Raw genomic sequence first — 26,741 nt, 5'->3', positions numbered from 1 at the left:
ACAAAATTACAACTTTCTTATATTTGATAAAGGGGCTAAAAGCATGCAATGGAGGAAGGATAGCATCTTCAACAAATGGTGCTGGGAAAATTGGAAATCCATATGCAACAAAATGAAACTGAATCCCTTTCTCTCACCATGCACAAAAGTTAACTCAAAATGGATCAAGGAGCTAGATATCAAATCAGAGACACTGCGTCTGATAGAAGAAAAAGTTGGCTACGATCTACATACTGTGGGGTCGGGCTCCAAATTCCTTAATAGGATGCCCATAGCCCAAGAGTTAATAACAATAATAAACAAATAGGACTTACTTAAACTAAAAAGTTTTTTTCTCAGCAAGAGAAACAATAAGAGAGGTAAATAGAGAGCCTACATCCTGGGAACAAATTTTTACCCCTCACACTTCAGAAAGAGCCCTAATATCCAGAATATACAAAGAACTCAAAAAATTAAACAATAAGATAACAAATAACCCAATCAACAAATGGGCCAAGGACCTGAACAGACACTTCACAGAGGAGGACATAGAATCAATCAACAAGTACATGAAAAAATGCTCACCATCTCTAGCAGTCAGAGAAATGCAAATCTAAACCACCCTAAGATACCCTCTAACTCCAGTAAGATTGGCAGCCATTATGAAGTCAAACAACAATAAGTGTTGGCGAGGATGTGGGGAAAAGGGTACACTTGTACACTGCTGGTGGGACTGCAAATTGGTGAGACCAATTTGGAAAGCAGTATGGAGATTCCTGGGAAAGCTGGGAATGGATCCACCATTTGACCCAGCTATCGCCCTTCTCGGACTATTCCCTGAGGATCTTAAAAGAGCGTACTATAGGGATACTGCCACATCAATGATCATAGTGGCACAATTCACAATAGCTAGACTGTGGAACCAACCTAGATGCCCTTCAATAGATGAATGGATAAAAAAAAATGTGGCATCTATACACAATGGAGTATTATGCAGCACTAAAAAATGACAAAATCATAGAATTTGCAGGGAAATGGATTGCGTTAGAGCAGATTATGCTAAGCAATGCTAGCCAATCCTTAAAAAACAAAGGCCAAATGTCTTCTTTGATATAAAGAGAGCAACTAAGTACAGAACAGGGAGGAAGAGCAAGTGGAAAAGATTAACATTAAACAAAGACGAGTTGGGGAAGAGAAAGGGAGAGAGAAGGGAAAGCATATGGAAATGGTAGGAGACCCTCAATGTTACACAAAATTACATATAAGAGGTTGTGAGGGGAAAGGGTGGGGGGAAACAAGGGAGAGAATTGAACAACAGCAGATGAGGTAGAGAGGGAAAATGGGAGGGGAGGGGAGGGGGGATAGTAGGGGATAGGAAAGGTAGCAGAATACAACAGTCACTAATATGCCATTATGTAAAAATGTGAATGTGTAACCGATGTGATTCTGCAATTCGTATATGGGGTAAAAATGGGAGTTCATAACCCAATTGAGTCAAATGTATGAAAGATGATATGTCATGAGCTTTGTAATGTTTTGAACAATCTATTAAGAAAAATAAAGGTCACACAGCAAGGAAAAAATATATTTGATTTTCACATATTAAGATTAACTCTGAATATCTTGGATGAATCTCAATTGTTTATGGTTGATAAACCTTTTTATATGTTTCTGACCTCAACATACTTTTATTAGGTTGAGAATTTTTATTTATATATCCCTAACGTCTCTTGGTGTTTTTATCCCCCTGTGATATCTCTATCTGATTTTATTAACAGGGTAATTTTGACTAAAGAATTGGAAATTTTTTTCAATTTTCTTTATGTTTCATAAAGAAATGTTCTTTAATGTTTTGTAGAAAAACAGATTTTATGACATTTTTTATATGATCTATTTTATAAAATATTTTATGCTTTCTGGAAAGCAAGTTACATTTTGCTGTTTGGTGATAGAAAGCTCTATAGATGAGTCCCAGTTTAGTTGGTTTATAATGTTTTTCAACTATTCTATTTCTTATTAATATTCTGCTGAATTGTTCCATCCATTATCAAAAACTGAGGTGTTAAGTTCTCTAGTATTATTGTTAAATTGTCCATTTCCCCTTTGTATCTATTAGTTTTGTATTATGTATTTTGAGACTGTTGTTAGGTGCATATGTGTTTATAATTATTTTATATTGCTGATACTAAACACATCTATTATTGTAAAAGCCTCTGTTGATATTAAGTAACATGTTTTTTTAAAGTCTATATTATATGCTATCAGTAGAGGAATTCCAAATTTGTTATGATTTCTATTTGCATGCCATATCTGTTTCCATTTTTTCAATTTAACCCATTTATACATTGGAATCAATAATATGTTTTTTTTTTAAGACCAAAAAAAAAAAGAAACCAGTTTTCAGGAGACCAGCCTCTCTAGGGTCTTGCAAGTCATGCTAGCATTTTTAGTTTTAGTTAAAGAAAATTACATAGCTTAAAATAAAAATACAGAAGGGGGAATGATTTCAGAACAATCCTTTATTTATTTATTAATTTATCTGGTGCTGATGATCCAACCTACGGCCTTGTATATGCTAGTCAAGCAGTAAATTACATTCAATGTCCAGAACAAATATATTCGACTCACCTGAAAATTAAATATACTTTGAAACCAAATAAATTATTATGTGTAAAAGGAGCTCCTAAACCATAATGTCTCCATTCCCAGCTTTCCAAGAAATCTCCATACTGCTTTCCAAATTGGCTGGAATGGAGCCACCATTTGACCCAGCTATTCCCCTTCTCGGTCTATTCCCTAAAGACCTAAAAAGAGCATGCTACAGGGACACTGCTACATCGATGTTCATAGCAGCTCAATTCACAATAGCAAGACTGTGGAACCAACCCAGATGCCCTTCAATAGACGAATGGATTAAAAAAATGTGGCATTTATACACAATGGAGTATTACTCTGCATTAAAAAATGACAAAATCATAGAATTTGCAGGGAAATGGATGGCACTAGAGCAGATTATGCTAAGTGAAGCTAGCCAATCCCTAAAAAACAAATGCCAAATGTCTTCTTTGATATAAGGAGAGTAACTAAGAACAGTGTAGGGACGAAGAGCATGAGAAGAAGATTAACATTAAACAGAGATGAGAGGTGGGAGGGAAAGGGAGAGAAAAGGGAAATTGCATGGAAATGGAAGGAGACCCTCAGGGTTATACAAAAGAACATACAAGAGGAAATGAGGGGAAAGGGAAAAATAATACAAGGGGGAGAAATGAAGGTCAGTAGAGGGGGTAGAGAGAGAAGAGGGGAGGGGAGGGGAGGGGAGGGGGGATAGTAGAGGATAGGAAAGGTAGCAGAACACTACAGTCACTAGTATGGCAATATGTAAATCAATGGATGTGTAATTGATGTGATTCTGCAATCTGTATATGGGCTAAAAATGGGAGTTCATAACCAACTTGAAGCAAAGTGTGAAAGATGATATATCAAGAACTATGTAATGTTTTGAACAACCAACAATAAAAAAAGAGATTATATTCTAAAAAAAACAAAAAAAAAAACTGTAATGTCTATTTTTTCATAACCAGTAGGTACAACATGACTAGTATAATTTAATTACTTAAAAGTGCTTCCAAACTTTATTCTTACACTTTAGTTTTTCATAAGAGCTATTTGTTATTAAGTATTGACCTCTAATTACTTTCTTTTTTTTTTTTTTTTTTTTTTTTTTTTTTTTTTTTTTATTGTTGGCTGTTCAAAACATTACATAGTTCTTGATATATCATATTTCACAATTTGATTCAAGTGGGTTATGAGCTCCCATTTTTACCCCATATACAGATTGCAGAATCACATCAGTTACACATCCATTGATTTACATATTGCCATACTAGTGTCTGTTGTATTCTGCTGTCTTTCCTATCCTCTACTATCCCCCCTCCCCTCCCCTCCCCTCCCCTCCCCTCCCCTCCCCTCCCCTCTCCTCCCCTCCCCTCCCCTCTCCTCCCCTCCCCTCCCCTCCCCTCTTCTCTCTCTGCCCCCTTTACTGACATTCGTTTGTCCCCCTTGTATTATTTTTCCCCTTCCCCTCACTTCCTCTTGTATGTACTTTTGTATACCTCTGAGGGTCTCCTTCCATTTCCATGCATTTTCCCTTCTCTCTCCCTTTCCCTCCCACCTCTCATCCCTGTTTAATGTTAATCCTCTTCTCATGCTCTTCGACCCTACTCTGTTCTTAGCTACTCTCCTTATATCAAAGAAGACATTTGACATTTGTTTTTTAGGGATTGGCTAGCTTCACTTAGCATAATCTGTTCTAATGCCATCCATTTCCCTGTAAATTCTATGATTTTGTCATTTTTTAATGCAGAGTAATACTCCATTGTGTATAAATGCCACATTTTTTTTATCCATTCATCCATTGAAGGGCATCTAGGTTGGTTCCACAGTCTAGCTATTGTGAATTGTGCTGCTATGAACATCGATGTAGCAGTGTCCCTGTAGCATGCTCTTTTTAGGTCTTTAGGGAATAGACCGAGAAGGGGAATAGCTGGGTCAAATGGTGGCTCCATTCCCAGCTTTCCAAGAAATCTCCATACTGCTTTCCAAATTGGCTGCACCAATTTGCAGTCCCACCAGCAATGTACAAGTGTACCCTTTTCCCCACATCCTCGCCAGCACTTGTTGTTGTTTGACTTCATAATGGCTGCCAATCTAACTGGAGTGAGATGGTATCTTAGGGTGGTTTTGATTTGCATTTCTCTGACTGCTAGAGATGGTGAGCATTTTTTCATGTACTTGTTGATTGACTGTATGTCCTCCTCTGAGAAGTGTCTGTTCAGGTCCTTGGCCCATTTGTTGATTGGGTTGTTTGTTCTCTTATTGTCTAATTTTTTGAGCTCTTTGTATACTCTGGATATTAGGGCTCTATCTGAAGTGTGAGGAGTAAAGATTTGTTCCCAGGTTGTAGGCTCTCTATTCACCTCTCTTATTGTATCTTTTGCTGAGAAAAAACTTTTTAGTTTGAGTAAGTCCCATTTGTTGATTCTAGTTATTAACTTTTGTGCTATGGGTGTCCTATTGAGGAATTTGGAGCCCGACCCCACCGACTGTAGATCGTAGCCAACTTTTTCTTCTATCAGACGGCGCGTCTCTGATTTGATATCAAGCTCCTTGATCCATTTTGAATTAACTTTTGTGCATGGCGAGAGAAAGGGATTCAGTTTCATTTTGTTGCATATGGATTTCCAGTTTTCCCAGCACCATTTGTTGAAGATGCTATCCTTCCTCCATTGCATGCTTTTAGACCCTTTATCAAATATAAGATAGTTGTAGTTTTGTGGATTGGTTTCTGTGTCCTCTATTCTGTACCATTGGTCCACCCGCCTGTTTTGGTACCAGTACCATGCTGTTTTTGTTACTATTGCTCTGTAATATAGTTTGAAGTCTGGTATCGCTATACCGCCTGATTCACACTTCCTGCTTAGCATTGTTTTTGCTATTCTGGGTCTTTTATTTTTCCATATGAATTTCATGATTGCTTTCTCTATTTCTACAAGAAATGCCGTTGGGATTTTGATTGGCATTGCATTAAACCTATAGAGAACTTTTGGTAATATCGCCATTTTGATGATGTTAGTTCTGCCTATCCATGAACAGGGTATATTTTTCCATCTTCTAAGATCTTCTTCTATTTCTCTCTTTAGGGTTCTGTAGTTTTCATTGTATAAGTCTTTCACCTCTTTTGTTAGGTTGATTCCTAAGTATTTTATTTTTTTTGAAGATATTGTGAATGGAGTGGTTGTCCTCATTTCCATTTCAGAGGGTTTGTCGCTGATATACAGGAATGCCTTTGATTTATGCGTGTTGATTTTATATCCTGCCACTTTGCTGAATTCATTTATTAGCTCTAATAGTTTCTTTGTAGACCCTTTTGGGTCTGCTAGGTATAGAATCATGTCATCTGCAAATAGTGATAATTTAAGTTCTTCTTTTCCTATTTTGATGCCTTTAATTTCTTTCGTCTGTCTAATTGCTCTGGCCAGTGTTTCGAGAACTATGTTGAACAGAAGTGGTGAGAGAGGGCATCCCTGTCTTGTTCCAGATTTTAGAGGGAATGCCTTCAATTTTTCTCCATTCAGAATGATGCTAGCCTGAGGCTTAGCATAGATTGCTTTTACAATATTGAGGTATGTTCCTGTTATCCCTAGTTTTTCTAGAGTTTTGAACATAAAGGGATGCTGTACTTTGTCGAATGCTTTTTCCGCATCTATCGAGATGATCATATGGTTCTTATTTTTAAGTCTATTGATGTGGTGAATAACATTTATTGATTTCCTTATATTGAACCAGCCTTGCATCCCAGGGATGAATCCTACTTGATCATGGTGCACAATTTTTTTGATGTGCCTTTGTATCCGAGTGGCCAGAATTTTATTGAGGATTTTTGCATCCAAGTTCATTAGAGATATTGGTCTGTAGTTTTCTTTCTTTGAAGTGTCTTTGTCTGGTTTAGGTATCAGGGTGATGTTGGCCTCGTAGAATGAATTTGGAAGTTCTCCCTCTTTTTCTATTTCCCGAAGTAGCTTGAAAAGTATTGGTATTAGTTCCTCTTTAAAGGTTTTGTAAAACTCTGCTGTATACCCATCCGGTCCTGGGCTTTTCTTAGTTGGTAGTCTTTTGATGGTTTCTTCTATTTCCTCAATTGATATTGGTCTGTTTAGGTTGTCTATATCCTCCTGACTCAATCTGGGCAGATCATATGACTTAAGAAATTTATCTATGCCTTCACTATCTTCTAATTTATTGGAGTATAAGGATTCAAAATAATTTTTGATTATCTTCTGTATTTCTGAAGTGTCTGTTGTGATATTGCCTCTTTCATCCCGTATGTTAGTGATTTGAGTTCTCTCTCTTCTTCTCTTCGCTAGCATGGCTAAGGGTCTGTCGATTTTGTTTATTTTTTCAAAGAACCAACTTTTAGTTTTGTCAATTTTTTCAATTGTTTCTTTTGTTTCGATTTCATTGATTTCAGCTCTGATTTTAATTATTTCTTGCCTTCTACTTCTTTTGCTGTTGTTTTGCTCTTCTTTTTCTAGGATTTTGAGATGAAGTATGAGATCATTTATTTGTTGGTTTTTTCTTTTTTTAAGGAATGAACTCCAAGCAATGAATTTTCCTCTTAGAACTGCTTTCAATGTGTCCCATAGATTCCGATATGTTGTGTCTGTGTTTTCATTAATCTCTAAGAATTTTTTAATTTCCTCCTTGATGTCTTCTATAACCCATTGATCATTCAGTAACCTATTGTTCATTCTCCAAGTGATATATTCTTTTTCCTTCCTTCTTTTATCGTTGATTTTCAGTTCCATTCCATTATGATCAGATAGGATGCATGGTATTATCTCTACTCCTTTGTATTGTCTAAGAGTTTCCCTGTGACATAATATATGATCTATTTTTAATAACCTAGACTTAATTGACATATATAGAATATACCACCCAACATCAAACAGTTACACTTTTTTCTCAGCACCACATGGATCCTAATTACTTTCAAAATATCTACTAAAATTTATATTTCTGAACAAGCTTAAATGAAATCATAATAACAATAAATAAAAATTAGAAAAAATAAAAATATTATTTTAAAATTTAAGTTAGTTTAAAATTTTATTTTATTATGGTGCTGAGGATTGAAACTAGGGCCTTGTGCATATGAGGCAAACATTCTACCAACTAAGGTATATCCCCAGCCCTAGTTTAAAAATTTCAATATTCTTCTCTAATTCTGGTTTCTAGCAATATGTCTATATGGACTTTATTAGTTGCAATAATTAAATTTAAGATTTTATTTTTTTCACTTAACTTTATAGAAGTTTTTCACATTTTCATTGTCAGTCTGATTATATCTATTCTACACTGAAGTCCAAAACTTATTTAAAAAACACTGTTTATTATTATTTCATCAATGCACATTATATTTCCACAATCAATACAGGATATCTAATGGTAATTTGTAACTTATCTTTATGATGCAGGAAAACATAATTCAAAATCAATTGAATTCTTTTGGGACATAATCTTTTTCCTTAGTAGTTTTGTTTCTAAATACTTCACTATATACCAGTTAATATTTTCTAATATTTTGATATTATTGCTAATTTTATGATTTCAATATAAAATCAAGGCCATATATGTTCTTTTAGCATCAATTTAAAATTTCAAACTTCAAATGTGCCACTAATATAGAACTTGATTGGTTAGAACAATTTAATCTGTTCTATACGAAAAAGAATACATATTCAAAATGTTTCAAATGCTATACTATATTTGTACTTTCCCTAGTTCTGTTATGATTGCAGAATGAATATACTTTCATTTAGATCTGTTACTTTAGAGCTGAGTCTTGTGGGTAGGAAAGAAAGTAATAATTTCTTGTCACAGCAAGCTATAATTACGTGTATTTATATTTAACCTTTGTAGATACTACTCATTAAGTCTAACTGCACTTGCGTAGTTTACATTTGATACTCAACTTTTGTATAATGCCTGTAATGACTGTGGTAATCTCTGACTTAGAACTGTCTTTTTTTTTTTTCCTTTAAAAGTATTGCTTCAATGTCAGAATGCAAACATCTGAGAACAATGTTTTGGGTGGTAACTATATATTTTTTTCTACTATTATAACAAATTCAATTATGTGAGCAATTCTTTTAGAAAATATCTTCTCTTTTATTGTATAATTGAAAGATAAGACTGAATAAACTAATCCTTGAGCAAATTTTGAACATGAAGAACAGAAGTGCAGCCATTTAAGGGAAATCAAATTGACAAGATAATCAGGTTTGAGGAGTAAGGACGAGGACAGTAGCTATCCTGTTCTTCACATTTTATATTGACAGGATTAAAAGCCTCTCATCAATTAGTTTTACTGTCTTGACCTCAGAAGCAAAGTAGAGCACATCATCAGGAAGAAATCTCCATTACTTTCTAAGTAGCTGATCTTTTCCTTTCACCATCTGTCATCACCCTTGTGTAAATTATGTATTATTAACAATAACATTTTACAGATTTGGGAAACTTGAAAGGAATTTTGGAACCCTGACATGTTTCTCAGCAGCTTATAAGTGAGAGTATGCATTATATTTAAGCAATTGCAAATGCTTTGGCTCCTTTATAAATGATTTTATATTTTGTACTCACTTTTCAAGTGCATTTAGTGAATTAAATAAAAATAAGTAAATAAATAATATTTTTAATGAAATAAAAATATTAATGGAAAATGCTAGAATCAAGGGTCAATGATCAGGATTCTTTTTTTGCTAGTTATGGATTATTGTGTCATTTATTAGTCATCTTTTCCTTACTATAACAAATACATGAGATAAATCAACTTAAATAGAAAAAAAAGATTTATATCAGAGCACAGATCACAGTTTTGGAGGTTTCAGTTAATGGCCGATTGGCTTTGGGCCTGTGGCAGCAGGACATCATGGCAGGAGCTGGTGATAGAAGAGACTAATTGACTTCATAGCAGAGCATAAAAGAAAAGGAAGAAGAGACTGATATTTCACTGTCCCCTTTGAGAGCACTCCATAAAAACCTGAAATCTCTCACTAAGCTCCACCTCTTAAAAACTCTGCTACTGCCAAAGGGAAGACCAACATTTTAACACATAGGCTTTTGGGGAACATTTCAAATTCAAATTGTAATAATATGTTGATGGATATAGACAAAACATTTTATCTCTTAGAAAGAAAATAAATGATCTGTTGTAGTAAACTTAAAAGTACTTAATCTGACTTTATTTCTGATTATCATTTTATTCAACATTTTCATGTTTTTAATGTATTATACTATTTCTGGATATCATACTGGGCAATACTATTGGTCTTCATCATAACATTAATATGTATATTAATAAAAAGATTTTATGTATATATACACACACACACACACACACACACACACACGTGTATGTGTGTGGGGGTGGTGGGTGGGTGTATACATTCCTGCTATTCATATCATGATCAATGGTTGTCTTGATTTTTTACAGTAATATGTCTCCTTTCTGGTAAATATAAAATGATTTTGTTTTGCATCTATCTAGTTTAATTATTCTCTTATTTTTGTTAATACAAGATGAATTTATTTTATAACCATTATTAACTTATATACAGGGTGTGACAAAAAATGGACAAAAGCTGACAACTTCAATTAATAATATATTTTATGAAAAAAAAATTCATAGGGAACAATAGATTTTCCATCTTGTTTGCTGCTAATCAGATTTTTTGTTAAGAGCAAATCTTATTTTTGTTATCTTGTGGTAGGCTGGAAATGACTAGCCTAATATGTATTGCACAAAGTTTTTAAGTGTCTCCTGTGTGTATGTACCTAAATGGATTATGTAACTTTTCCATTAATCCTGCCTTCTCTAGTTTCTTCGTACTTCTCACTTTCTCCAGCTGTTTTCATAACACATTTGGGTAAAAGTATTCACTGTGAATACAGCATTAACATTATCTATTAAGGTTAGCTACTTTGTAATTAAATTCTCAGTTTATTTCTCAAGGAAGATTCATGTTAAAAAAAAGCCAAATTAGATATCATCATTTAAAATATTTAAAGGATTTCAATAATCATTAAATATTAGAAATTGAATCAAACTATAAAGAACAATAAAATCTTTCCCCCAGAGTAAAAACATTTCCAGTTTCTTGGACTCAAAATAAGTCAGTAAATAATCAGTAAGTAAAGTGACAAGATTATACAAGCATGACTTCTAAGGTCTAAAAATGATTCTTGGCTCTGAGCTTTTAAGGTAGTATATGGGCCACAAAACTCTGTAGATCCTAGAGTAGACAGACACATACCCCTGTACCCAATTTGGATGTCACCATATCAGATAATGACAAGGAAAATCCCTGGAGATGGAGAAAAGTTCAAAAGAAACTCCTTCCATAAAGTGACACTTGACAAGAAACTTTCTACACTCTTAAATATTTAAAAGAGCTCACATCAAACCAGCAAGAACCACTTTCAGAAAATAAAGAAGAAACATTAAGTTGTCATATGAAATGAACAGAATCCTAATGTGAAAACCTTATTAAAACATTATAAGAAAAAATTACAGAGTAAGATTCAACATGAATTCTGTTGTACATCTTTGTCTAAATTGCTAGCAAATAAAATTCATCATTATTTTTTAAAAAAGATAAAGCAGCATTGATTTGGTTTATCTGATTAACATTTACGAAAGTAAATTAATATTTAAGAAACAATCAATATAATTCTTTATATTAACAACAACAAAAAAACCCAAATAAATGTAAGATCATTTTAACTAATAGAACTTTTGATAATTTCTACATTTATTTGTGGTAAAAAAAAATCTTCTCTTGAATAAAGGAGTGAAAGATTTTTCTCAATGTATTATCAGGCATCTATGTAATCAAATGATCAGTGATACAGAAATTTAAATGCAAACACTGAAAGAGAAGATAAATTATTCTTCTTTTTCATTGAGCAGAAGTTTTTTTTTAATTTTGAAGAAGAATAATTTATCATTTTATAGTTCTTTTCTTTATTTTGACACAAGGGATTGAATCCAGGGGTGCTTATCCACTAGCTTCACCCCCAGCCCATTATTATTATTATTGTTTTTTTGAAATAGGGTCTAATTTCCTTATGGCTTTGCTAATATGCTGAGGCAGCCTTTGAACTTGTGATCCTCCTGCCTCCTTTATTCTATGATGTGCTAAATTGATTTAATCTAGTAGTTGCACTATAAATTATCTGATTTACTTTTAGTAAATAATTAATATATTAAAATATCATATTGTATTACAACAGCTAGTATCTCAAATCCTATGTTGACTATAAGTAATAAGCATGAGGATACTCACCTTGTTCACAATCATAAAAAAAATCAATATTTCAAAATTTATTAGGATGGTAGCTAAATATTTTGTAAATGTTAGAGCATGTGTGGGCACCCAAGAGAGATAAAAATACAGTAAGAGAGATGTTTACAAGTGTTTTCACCAATGGTGTAATTGAATAAATGAAATGTACTGGGGAGTTAGATTAATAAAATTATGTTATGAGCATGTTCAAAATAAACAAAGTGAAAAATGCTGGTACTGTAGCTCAGGTTCAGTCTCTGGTACCAGAAATAAATATTAACCATGGAATCAGAGAGGGCCAGAGAAGCAGCACTACAAGAGTTCAGAGTGCCAGGAAAGGACTACATAGTCGGCTATTATCTCACAACCAAACATCCCACTGATCTTATCTCTCAGAAGCTCAATTACATGGCAAGGAGATGAAGTGGTTTAATAGCATGTATTTATTATGTTAAAGAAATGTACAAACCCTGTGAAGTAAGCAATTCCTTGTTCTGGAATCCACCTTTGAAAAGTGCTATTCATATACGTAATGGCCAAAGTCTAAATAACCTACTTGTCTAGCAGTAGGGAACAGCTGAAGTGTGACATTGCTATAGCACACTATGTAAATCCATTTCACAGTTAAAACATGATGAATTGATTTATACTGACTACCGTGGAAATATTCTTGCAGATTTGTTGTTGAGAAGAAAATAGCATTTTGGATATAATATAGGTTTTGTATATAAACCCTCCCCCAGTACTTTGTTTTTTCTTTTTAAAACTTTCTTAAAATTTTATTATTTTAAGCATACAGGAGGTGTTGGTTATCTTTTTCCTCCATGAAATACCTGAAATAAAATGATTTATGAACTTGAAACATAAAATAAATGAAAAATGATTTTGAAATTAAATTATTAAAATTTGAACAATGCATAAATAATCTTTAAGAAAGAAAATATCTGTTGATATAAAAGGTGAAGCATAGCATAATGAGGGTTTGGAATGTTTATTATTAGTTCAACTATGTAACATAAAATATTAATTCTGTATGGAAAATTAGGAACTTGCATTTATTGGGATGAGTCATGTATTCACCGTCTCAAGGAGAACATCTTATATATGAGTAAATCTTATATAATTTGATTTTTATGTAGACACAGTTATTAAATTTTTAAAAAATGCAATTTTATATATGAGCTGGGAAATATTAGGCAAAAAGTAAAAAAAAATAATATGTTGAATAAGTCTTAAGAAGTAGGCATTGATAAATTTGCAGAAAAATTGAGAAATAATTCATTTTTCACTGTTAAAAACTAAACATCATCCTAATGATCAAGAATTTGGTAAAAATAATATATTTGGTGAAGAACTGGAACTACAAATTTTAGGATGGAAGATCATGGATTACATGTTTCTAGTTTATTCCAAGATAATTTAGAGCATCAGTGCCTTTGCATAGATAATTTGTTCTTTTACAATAACATATTTGCTAACAAGTTTCAGATAAGAGGAAACACAGGAGTCACATGGACATGATGAATTGACAGAGTTTCTTTGCTTAAATCTATTCCTGTTCATTTAAAATAAATATCGTTTGCCATCTACAGTTTGTTTTACTGACTACTTCTCCAAGTCCAAAAGTAACTATCAGCCAGCTTTGATTCTGGTGTTGTTTTTGGCTTTCATCAGATAAATTTTTTCTTCTCTACTAAGGATTAAACCCAGGGAATCTCTACTATTGAGTTATATAGCAAGCCCATTTAATTAATTAATTATTTTATTTATTATTTTGAAACAGGTTCTCCTAAGTTGCTGAGGTGACTTCAAACTTGTAGTCACTGGAATAAGAGGCATGCACCACTGTACCCAGCCCAAATAAACATTTTATTATGATCCTTAGCATTATTAGATATTACCCTGAAAACACATTTAATTTCATGTGTGTATTAGCATTTTCCATTATTAAAATTTGGCTTGCATAAAATTAGTCATACAATCTTTTGTGGTGAAAATCTTGAAACATTTAGATTTAGACAGTAGTAGTTATATGCAAATACTATGCCATTTTATATAAAAATACTTGAGTATCTGTTTATTTAGGTATCTATGAGGATTGTAGAACTCATTTCCCTCAGATACAAAGTGGGATATGTAAATAGGACAAAAATAAAAGCAAATATCTCTATTTCTGGATTTCATGATTCTCTTTGTTGTGGCTTATATTTGGAGGTAGCAAGGGATACCCTCTTGTAACCTGGTTATGACTTAGCTAATAACATAAGTTCAATAAACAAAATAACTTGAAATTTTTAAATGTTGTATTTAACTTGCAAACATAAAAAGACTAATGTTCAATCTAGTAGTAATGTTTTTGTTCTGCAAATTTTCTAGAGTGAGATACTTTGTTATTTTACAAATGTGCTATTTTGTGTGGTTTTGAGTGTATAATTTGTTCAAAATTTAATAATTGATTTTGCTAATGAATAAATGCAACCAAATTTGATATTCAACAAAATTTTAGTTTATTATGTTGTTGACTTACTTGAGAGAGGTGATCAACATTATAAAACATATAAACTATCATAAATGTATAAAGTCTAGTTATAATTTTAATATTTTTAAAAAGGAAATGGCAAATATAAGCCATTTTATCATTTATTTCTATAATCAATTATAAATAATATACAACATTAACATTTGGTTCTGAAAGCCAAGTAGTTATTTACTGTGTGTTTGATCAGAAATAGTCTATCATTTTTATTTCTTTTGATATTTTAACTAAGGTGTTTTTCTTCTCTACTGCTACTTCAGAAGAGTAAAATAAATGCCGCCTGGGAATCAAGCACAGTCTTGAGTGCCTCATATGAATAACAACATAATTCTAGTTGTCAAAGGTGCTTTGATTAATGTACTGGAGAAAATCAGTTAGGCTTCACACTCTGGAGCTTTAGACATCTTTAAGCTGGTGCATAGGATATCATAACTCTTATTTTCATGATTCTAAGTCCTGAGTGGAAACTTTATGTATCTCTTGGTGATTTCATGCAGAGCCTGTGAAACAGTTGCAACTCATCTTCTGCTGAACTCTCCATCTTACATTTAAGAAAAAAATAACAAACAAAATATTTTAGCATTAAGAGTATCACAAGATGGTAACTCAGAAAAGAAAAGTTTAAGGGTAGAGAATATCTATAACCAATGATTATTAAATGAAGCAAAATTACCCATAAAAAATGGAATGTTAACATAAAACTCTTAAATGGTTTCAAAATATAGAAACATCATTTTGTTAAAAAAATCTGATTATTTAAAACAATAGAGATAATTAATCTCTAGTTTTCAGTACTGATAATCTAAAATAAATAAATTACTATCTTTTGCTTATGGCATGACTGCTTTTTAAACACATAGGCAATGCAACATGGTCTTGAAATCACTTGAGAAATTATCTTATTATCCTATTATTAAAGTATTGACAGCAAAAGGGAAAATCTAGACTGTAAATGCAGTGATCATTCTTGAAGTACACCCTCTGAAGGAAAGTGAAAGTTTTTGAGCTTTTCTGTAAATACATAAAACAAATATAAAAGGGTTTGCACTTACTTGTTTTTTGACTCTATAAGCCATTGTTCTACATAAAATCCAATAAGAAGGTTTACAGCTTTAAAATAATCTTTAGTATTTATCTTCAAAAGTCAGAGTTATAAGACTTTTACTTATTTTCTCTTGGTCTATAATTGTGGGCACATTAAGAGAATTTTAAACATAACGAAAGCATAGTAGAAGGTTTCTTCAAGGACTTCCTTATGTGATATCAATAATGATAATATTAAACCTAGAAATAATTTGGCAACATTAAGATTTTTTTTCTGTTACTGTTGTCATCATATCAACTATATATGTTTGACATTTTTTAAAAAATAAAATATAATGATGCTTTTTAACCTAAAATGCAAAAAATAGAAAATCAGATATAAACCAGTAAATAATCAGAAATTTAAAAAAAAAGATAAAATGTAACATTGAGAAGAAAAAAAATCTGCAGAATAAAATGAAGCCAAGTTAGGTATCATTAGGGGATAAAATTTTTCCTCCAGGAGACCACACAGGCAAGATGTTAGAATACTTATGCAGATCTTGAAAAACAGGATCAGGTCTTTGCAAGAGCAAAGAGTAAATTTTGTTTAAGAAACAAAACAGAGAGAAAGAGAGAGACTGACTCCCCCAGAGAGGAGGGATCCTAGAGCTGGTGCTTGAGGGAGTGTGTGTGTAGGGGTGCTGTCCCATATAGATTTCAGGTGTCCTTTCTTCTCAATCCTGCATGACCAAAAGTGACCAAAAGGCAGGAAGAGAGCCTCAGAGAGTGATTGCTTGTGTTGGAAAGTGCAATCCTTCCCCTCCCCCAGAGGCTATTAACAACCAGTTAACAGGGAAGTGCTGTCTACCAATTTACTTTTCTTAGATAATCAGCTACCAGTTGGTCTCTGGCCCTGGTCTCAATAGGATGAAATAGATTGGAAGGAGCAAGTCATGGAGCATAACAGTCCACAAAAAAATTATTCTGTAGAAAACGTTGGTAGAAACTAAAGGAACAGAGGAAGATATCTCTCTCTCTCTCTCTCTCTCTCTCTCTCTCTCTCTCTCTCTCTCTCTCCTCTCTCTCTCTCTCTCTTAAAAAAACCAAGAAAGAAAGAAAGAGAAAGAAAATAAAAGGTACTGTATAACATGAGGAAAGTACCTAAATGCACAGCTTGTTCTAAAATTAAGAAAAGGATATCACTAGATGGCCAAATTAAAGTTAGTGCACAAGACTGTGAGATGAGCAGAAACTGCATTCAAACTGACAGATCTTAAAAGAAGGGACTAGGGATCAGAGTCAGTCTCTCTGGTGATGGAAATGGAAACTTCAGACCTATTTGTAACTGTGAATGTGAAAAGAATTCCCCACTAGTTTAAAATGCACAACCATTTCATAAAATGGACACTATGCTTATTCACCATCAGGTTTTTGAGGATGAGACATAAATAGTCAATAAAGAAAAGTAATAAGAATATTAATACATGGTCAAATTCTTATGTTCAAAACAGCACTATAATAGAATGATCAAAAATTCATCGTACACATTGTGGTTTGGATGTGAGATATCCACAAAGAGGCAATGCAAGAAAGTTTAGACCAGAAATAATTGAGTTATAGAATCCTAACCCAATAAGTAAATTGGTCCCCTAATGGGGATTTCCTGAATGGTAACTGAAGGTGGCTAAGGTATGGCTGGAGGAGGGGAGTCATTGGGGGTGTGACTTTGGGTCATATATTTTGAATGGGGTAAATGGAGTCTTTCTCTTGTGCCTGATCATCATGTGAGCTGCTTCCCTCCACCACACTCTTCTGCCATGATTTTCAGCCTCACTTCAAGTCCTAAGGAATGAACCCTGCTGTCTATGGATTGAGAACTCTGAAACCATGAGCCCCCAAATAAACTTTTCCTCCCCTCAAATTGTCTGATCAAATCTTTTTATCAGAGCAGTGAAAAAGCTAATACATTATGTAAGCATATGTAAGGCATCATTCACTATGAATGAATTAGGATTCATTATGCAGTAAAAACTATTTAACATTCTAAACCGGCAAATACAAAAATTTGAAATAAAAAAAAATATAGACAATGATTTGGTGGCAAATTAGTACAAAATATATAAAATGAAAATATGCAAACACTTAAGAGCTGGTAAAAGAAGAACTATAAAATGGAAAACTTTAAAAAGGCCCATACTGAGTTCTTCAAGTAGAAATAGTAGGAAGACTATCATAGAAGAGGAAATAGTCAGTAAACAAGGAGTAAGAATGCTGTGTCACCCAGACCAGCAGTGCTGTATCAGACACGGTATGGAGAGAGAAATGATCTATTATTTGACTTTTTCCAGTACTGAATCTTGACTATCTAATTACCTGCTCAATTGTATAGTTATCTAGATGTGGGAAGTCTCCAACCTGAGTATAATGTGAAAGAATGTATTATTAATGAAAATCTGTCTTTGAATCTTATAGTTTTTAGTTTTCAATTTTTTCTAAGTTTCGATTTTTAAATGTTATTCTTCCTATTTAGGAATCTGTCTGACAGAACCATATTACATAGACTTAGCCAGTGGTTCTTTAGAAGGAACTTGCTCAGTTTTATAAAATCACAACTCCCTCAGTGGTATTCTGTCTTAAGAGTGGGAAATAGCAATAGAAATCAATAGGGAACAGCAAAATAATTGCAAAACAAATAAATAGTAAAGTGAAAAATTTAAAGTTGCATGAATTCTGAGACATGAATACCCACATTATCTCCTTTAATGTCAATTCATCTTAGTATTCAACAGATTTCATTTAACAGAATCTTTGAAGTTCGGACATGAAAAGAAGTGATAACATAATTAGATCAAAAGTAAATACCTTGGGGCTGGGGTTGTGGCTCAGCAGTCGAGCGCTTGCCTAGCATGCATGAGGGTTCAATCCTCAGCACCACATAAAATAAGTAAATAAAATAAAGGTATTGTGTCCAAATACAACTAAAAAAAAATTTAAAAAAGAATAAATACCTGAAGTGTAACTTTCAATACTATTCCACTAAAAGGTTTCCAGAGTTCTAAGATTTGGAAAGCAGTATGGAGATTCCTTGGAAAGCTGGGAACGGAACCACCATTTGACCCAGCTATTCCCCTTCTCGGACTATTCCCTAAAGACCGTAAAAGAGCGTACTATAAGGATACTGCTACATCGATGTTCATAGCAGCACAATTCACAATAGCTAGACTGTGGAACCAACCTAGATGCCTTTCAATAGATGAATGGATAAAAAAAATGTGGCATTTATACACAATGGAGTATTACTCAGCACTAAAAAATGATAAAATCATGGCATTTGCAGGGGAATGGATGGCAATAGAGTGGATTATGCTAAGTGAAGTTAGCCAATCCCTAAAAAACAAATGCCAAATGTCTTCTTTGATATAAGGAGAGCAACTAAGAACAGAGCAGGGAGGAAGAGCATGAGAAGAAGATTAACATTAATGGGGACAAGAGGTGGGAGGGAAAGGGAGAGAGAAGGGAAATTGCATGGAAATGAAAGGAGACCCCCATCGTCAAACAAAATTACATATAAGAGGAAGTGAGGGGAAAGGGAAAAAAAAACAAGGGAGAGAAATGAACTACAGTAGGTGGGGTAGAGAGAGAAGATGGGAGGGGAGGGAGGGGAGGGGGGATAGTAGAGGATAGGAAAGGCAGCAGAATACAACAGACACTAGTATGGCAGTATGGAAAAATGTGGATGTATAACCAATGTGATTCTGCAATCTGTATATGGGGTAAAAATGGGAGTTCATAACCCACTTGAATCAAATATATGAAATATGATATGTCAAGAGCTATGTAATGTTTTGAACAACTAATAATAAAAAAGATAAGAAGTTAAATAAGCTCAATGATTGACTCAAAAAACCAAACTCAGATATTAATTATATTTTTAAAAAATGTCATATATAGATAAATTTGAAGGTTGTAAACAAAAGAGGTCAGAAAATTTTCCTGGCACATAAAAATTTACAAAAACAAATAAATGTTAGAAAATTAAAATTGACTAAAATATAATAATAAAACAAATAAATTCAGAGATAAGCATTAATAAAGTAAGGCAGCTTTTATGATTTAGGGTGCAGTGTACAATAAATTTTTAATACCATTATTACATTTGTACAGAATGTAACATTGAAATTCAGAAAAACAATATCTATAAAAATTGAGATAAATACACACTAAACGTAAGCTCACTTATCTCTAACCATGACATTCCATGTGAACAACATATATAGAAATCAAAGTGGTAGTTTGTTTATTCATAGAAATAAATATATTTACTATAAGTAAGTTTACAAAGACACTTCTACTAAAATTTTAAAAAATCTAAAAATGGATGTGCCACACTCACTTTATTATAATTGCAGCCTGAGGTGAAACACATGGGAACAACTGGAACTACGAAGAGTCTTATTTGGGAAACTGGTTTTGTTGAACTTGACTCTCTCTGCATTAATGCAATGAATGTATACATTGTTTTTCTGTTCAAGTACACATACACCATGAGCAAACATACATGTGAAGAGAGATAGTAAAAATCAAACAAATACATTTAATCCTGTTTAGTAATAAAGGATATGAATACAATAGCACAGAATAAGAGTGAACAGTGGGAATGGATTTTGAATACATTAAGTGCAGTGTTCAGGAAAGACCTTTCTGTAAAGGTGATAACTATGACGAGAATGGAAAGTAAAGGAAATGATCCTTAATATGGCACATGGCTGGAGTTCATTTGCCAGAATGTCTTGTAGTAAGAAAAGTCATATGACTAAGTATTAGCCAGTGGGGTGTGGGCAGGAGTGATGAACATCTTTTTCAGATTAAACCCTTGAAAACTTCTGAGAGATCAGTTTTTCATAATGATATTGAATGGATCATAACTAATGCAAGAAATAAACTTTATTTTCTGCCCCAAATTTTTTGAGGTTTTTTTTTGTATACAAATTTATCAAGTCTGATAAAAGCAGATATTAATGTGCAAACTTGATCAACTTTCTGAAGTACACTGTGCCTCATTTTCCTTATTTGGAAAGTGGGTTGATGGTTTTATATCCCCATGAGATTTTTGTGAGGATTAAATAAGTTAATAAATTTAAAATATTTAGAATAGCGCCTGGTATTTAGTAAGCATTATGTAGTTTGATCATTTCTTTTTGTTATCTTGGAAAAGAGTTCCTGGATGAGAGTACACAAAGATGAGTCTAAGGCTCTCACAGCCCTGTTGTGGGATAAAGAGAGCAATGACAGTGAGAGGAGATGAGTCCATTGATGTCTGCAAGTGTTTTAGAAATGCAAAGAGGAATTCATAAATACTCAGAGAAAATGAATACAGGAATTTATAGTTAAAATACCACTTTTGTGGAGAATGGACTTTTTATGAGTAATATGTAGCATAGTAAACATGATTAACAGGTTATTGCAATAGGGCAGTAAAAAGACAGTGGTGTTCGTACTATAACAGAAATAGTACAGATGATGTGACAATCAAGAAAATGCAGTAACTATGAACGTTACAACCTCTGCCTCATTCTATTAACTCATTTCCTAAGACGACTTTTATTTCCATCACACCCTTAATTCTATGTGTCTGTTGAATATGAAAATGAAGCTAGAACAAGTTGTAGTACATTGAAACTTTGAAGCCATAGATTTTTTTAAAAGATATTTTATTATTGTTTTGATATTATGATATTGATATTTGACATTTTGATATTGATCAAATTTCATTTTAGTAAGTTAAAAGACTGTTATAATTAATTACTTCTGTTATGTTTATTTTTTATGTTATTTCTAGAAAATTTAAAATCATGTGTTAATTGAAGTTGTATTTCTTGTTATATTTGTTGCTGCAAATTTGGCTACCTGGTTTTATGTCACTTAATCTTGTAAAATGAAGATATGATTTCTATGTCCTTTAAAATGTATCATTAAAACTAATGAAAATACATTACATTTTTCATAATAGGTTTTGGTATTTTTAAAAATTCTTAATTTATTATCATTATTGTCATGAAAATAATAGATCTTGTTTTGGGGTTTGAGAAGATATACTAGAAAAAGAAAGAAATTAGACTCTGATTCTTATTATTTTCCCATCCACAAGACTTAAACTTCCTATTTCTATGGAATTTAAGTGGGGAAACGTGTAACAATGTTCCATTTATATCTGAAGACAAAACACTCTCCATTACATATTTTGGATATTTTGTTTGATTTTAGTAACATATATCACTAATATATCACTAATTACAAATATTGATTATAATATATAGATTATGTACTACCAGTAAAACGTTCAGATATTTAAAAAATATATAAAAATAAAGATAGCTAGCCCTTAACATATGGAATTATGACCATATTTAAAATGACAAAAAAGGACCTGATTAAAAATATTTACAATCTCAATTGTAGGGTTTTTGTTTGATTGAGGTGTTGGGGATTGAAACCAGGTACTTCTGCATGTGTAGCAAGCATTCTAGCAACTGAGCTATATCCCTAGCTAAAATCTCCCTAGACCACATTTCCTTCTGTACTGAAAATTGAAAGCATTTGTGGCAAAAGAAAATTTGAAAATCTATCCTGCTAGATTCTTTTTTTTAGACTTCAGATTCTAGATATTTTTAGACTCTGAATATTTTTAGACATATGGAGACACTTAGAATTACTAATCTCTAATAGAATTGAAGCACAATATAGAAGTGAAGATTATTCAAAATTGTTTGATTAATTTCATCCATTTCATCATTGAATATCATAATAAGCAGTTCAGATAGTTGTCATTTATGAGAAGGGAATTAGAACTTGAAAAGTGAATTACTAGAGGGAGAAAACCAAGGTTGTAAATATAGGAGGAACAAAGAAACAATGTGTAGGCATCACTGTGTATTGCTTTCAAGTGCTGAAAATTAAAATAGGTGAAGGGAATTATTTGGAAAAGGAGATAAACAGGTGAACAAGAAAAAGGTCTACTACGAAATTTCTAATCAGTCCAAAAATGTAGGTGTGAATCTGAAGATAACAATGATCTTCATTACATGGAATTTTAAGTTTGATTTTAGAAATATGTATCACTAATTTTAAGTATTGATTATAATATATATAATATTACCAATAAGTATTAAAAATGTTGAGAAATATGTAAAAATAAATTGAAATTTCTCTAAACCTAAAGGTCACATTTTTACCATTGAATTTTTCTTTTTTTCCCAGTTATATTGTATCAGAATCATCACTCTAGATCATTAATTATATTCCAATAATATGAATTTTATTTGTTAATTTTTCAACAGCTACCTATTCTGTTCCTGTTATAGGGCAGGCATTAGTTTTCGACACTGAAGACTACGTTAGAAAAAATAGACCACTCTTCTCTATGTATGTTATTTACAATACAATGAAAAAAAGCAATATTGAAAAGATTGACACTTTGTGATATATATGTGGCATATATGTTGGCACAAAATATTGTTGTCTCCTAAACTAAATAATTGGGAATGCATGTAGAATTTTCTTTTCCCTGAGGGGTCTATAAAGAACAGTGGTCTTAACTTTCTGCTGAAGAGAAAGGGGCTTTCTCTTTTTATATCATCAATGTCAATATTTAGTTTTTAATAGAAGTTGACACAGTGCCAAGTGCAGGTTTATTGCCTTACATTTAAACTCTCTTCTTAGTTTAATGTGTTCTTTTTTCATTTTTTAAATTGTCTAAATTATATGAAAAATATATTTAAAAATACTTAGAAAAACAGTATTGCAAAAAGAAAAAGAAACTACATAATCTCCCACATAACTTACAGCCTTTATCATTCAACACATAGTAATTAAATGAGTGCAAGGTGCCAGGTGCCACCTTCCATGAAGATATGAAAATGTATTTAACTACTAAAAGAAACACAATGTAGTATCTCTGGATGCCAGGCATTTTGTAGAGTCAAGAAATAAAGAAATAATGGAATTCTCCAGGTGTGTTCACTATAAATATTTGCAAAAAAAGAACCAAGAAAATACAAACCCATGCAGTTAATTATACGTTAGCAGGTGAAATAGAGGACAAAGGATACAGAAAGGAACCAACGTAGCCTGGGAAGATACAAAATTTACTAACGTGATTGCAAGCACAGACTGCACCAAAATTTAAAATGGATAATCAAGATTCACTTATATGGTGTTTGGAAATTAAAAATTATTTAGAAATTTACAATACTATTTTTGTGTTCTTTAAGGTAATTTTCATATGTCTTTTCATTCTTACCCAACACTGTATACAGAATGTTTCCTTTATTAAATGAGTTGTTTTACTTTTCTCTATATGCAGTCCATATTCTTGTACACAGAACATTGCCCTCTTACTCTTCTAAGAAAAATCTTAGCATATTAATTCTGGCATGTCTTTAGTAATTTAGTGGATAGTGGACACTGGCAGTTAAAGACAGAAATTTTTGTCCCAAGCTCAGTGTAAGTTCTTATGAGAATAATATTCCACATGGGAATGAATTGCAAAATTTGCCCCTTTGCTCCAGGAATATATTATTATTTGTGTTTTTTTTTCATATTTACAGAGAATTCGGTTTGAATAACTACAAAGAAATTTCATAGTCATGTGATAGATTCATTTTCTTACTTGAATAAATATGAACACTTTTAAGCACACAAGAAAATATAATACAGGGAACGATTGGAAAGCAATCATGAATTTTCAGTATTCTTATTATTTTTTATTGTTGAAACTGTCAGAGGAAAAAGACTTTGTTGAGAATGAGAGGTGTTCCACACAGCTTGGCAAATGAGTAATTGGGCTGAATTAGGTATGCTATACAAGTTTGTTAAGTAATTAATCCTCAAATATTGTTGCAGTTTTACATTAATTAAATGAAAAAATCAACTGGAAATATTTGAAAGTAGATGAAGTATTTTAACAAACTAGAAAGATTCAGAAGCTTAATCTTGATTGCTGTTGCATTGCATTTGCTAAGATGTATTTCCCTGAATAAGCAAGAAGGTTCTTTGCCAATAAATACCAAAGATGATTCCAGTTTCAAGAGTGACCTCATAATGTGATTTATGTCTGATTTTTCTATTTCTACTATTGATTTTGCCTTCTGGTGTTGAAGAACACTGTATAAGTTCTTACACTGAATCCACTACCTTTGTGGTGTTGGGAAATTATGTAAGTTTCTTCATGAAATGTCAGTAAGAAACATACAAATCTCATCAGGTACTTATGAGGATTTTAAAAGTCATGCAGATGAAAACATTTACCAGTCTGCCTAACTCGTAGTTATGGTCTTAGTTTATTAAAAATCTACTAATAAAAATGTATTCTCCTAATTTTAGATGAAAAAGTAAAGCATTTAAGATACATTAGAACAATATTTTCTAATTAAGGATTTGAATAAGATTCACCTGAGGAATTTTATTTTAATGCAGACAATCTGGATACCTTCTGACCTACCATTTCATAGTCCCTTGTCCAAACTTAACCACAGATATCCTGCATAATGTTTAACCCCCTTGCCTAATTAAGCACTATTATCATGGGAATGGAAACAGAAAGACATATATCTTGTCTAGATATATTTTTAAATATATTCTTTATTTTTATCTCTTTGGCAACTACTTTCTGAAATAACTTTGTATGTGGACATTGAGAAGTTATACTTACAAATATATTTTTGTGATAAATACTGGTAATTTAGTATAGTTAAAAAATAATTGGATTTTAAATAGTCCTGATTTCAATAAGGTGGCATACAAGCAGTATAACCATATCTTTTTGGACTTTATTATGTTTAAGAGCAAAATTTTAGAAGTAGATTTTTGTGAGAACTGGATTAGATTAGATGTAGAATGTGCTCAGATTCATTTTTGTTTATACTAGAATTTTAATGGTGTTAGTACCATTTTTATTTCTATTTTCCTTTGAATCCAAGTCTCATCTCCTCCTAGCTGTATATTATAGGCAAATCTTTAACTGTAGTGAAGAAGACCTCTTAAGTTTATTGTAGCAAATAAAAGAAGGTATTTCAATGTGATTTTGCAACCAATAATCCACTATTAAAAAATATCAGTCACCTTTTTAATCTTTCTATTATTCCAGAGATACACACACACACACACACACACATACACACACGTGCATTTGAAAAAAATATTTTATAAAATTTACTAAGCAAGAGTCTCATTTAAAAGTAAATTGTAGCTGGGTGCAGTTGTGCATGCCTGTAATCTCAGCAGCTCAGGACTCTAAAGCAGGAGGATCGTGAGTTCAAAGCCAGGCTCAACAACTAAGTGAGTCCATAAGCAACTCAGCAAGACCCTGTCTCAAATTAAAATATACAAAAATGGGTGGGGATGTGGCTGAGTGTTTATGTGCCTCTGGGTTCAGTCCTTGGTAACAAAACACATACACACACACACACAAAATCAAAACTAAATTATATTTTCTCCAAAATAAAATCTTTGTAAGGATTCCTACTGATTGATACATTCTTGTTTGATATTTTTAGAGAAACCCATGCTACATATTTTCTGAATCTTTCAACAAATTTTTAAAGTTTAATATTTTATCATTTGAAAACATACTTGATAGATACTTTCTTGAATATGTATCACATAACTCTTATTTTTGAAATTAATGTTCTGGAAATCAAATTGCAAAACATATTAAGCATATTTCTCCAAGGGTATAAAATTCGAGTTATAAATTGTAATAGCCCATCATGGAAAATTGCTCAGAGTGGTGTCTAATAGGAAACTTACTATATAGTTAATGAAAGGTCCATGCTAATTAATTTTTATCTTCAGGTAATTCTATACACAAGATAAAGATACAGAGCTGTCCATATTCCTCTACTCCTACTAAAAGCCAAAAAGCATCAGTCTAAAAGCAAAAAAAATTATTATAATTCAGCGCGATGAATGGAGAGCTTCTGAAGTTTGTATTTAAAGATGAATATAGTCAGAGTGAAATTGCTCTATGTTTGTTGGAGAATGAATAGGTAACTGTTTTTCAGAAATACCTTTCCATTTGGAGTATATGTTAGCTTTTGAAAATGAGGATAAAGAAAGTGAGAAAGGCAAAGCATTAGGCTTACCCCACTGCATGTTTTGATTATTAAGCAAACAGTAGTAGATGAAAATAACTGCTGAAACAAGTAGATCCAGACAGAGCTAATTTTATATTTGTTAAATAATGTTTATTGATTAGATTTTACAACAACTTTATAACAATTAGGAGATTAAACCAAGCA

This window comes from Marmota flaviventris, chromosome 8, assembly GCF_047511675.1.
Source record: "Marmota flaviventris isolate mMarFla1 chromosome 8, mMarFla1.hap1, whole genome shotgun sequence".
Taxonomy (NCBI): Eukaryota; Metazoa; Chordata; class Mammalia; order Rodentia; family Sciuridae; genus Marmota; species Marmota flaviventris.
This window is presented reverse-complemented; position numbering follows the sequence as displayed.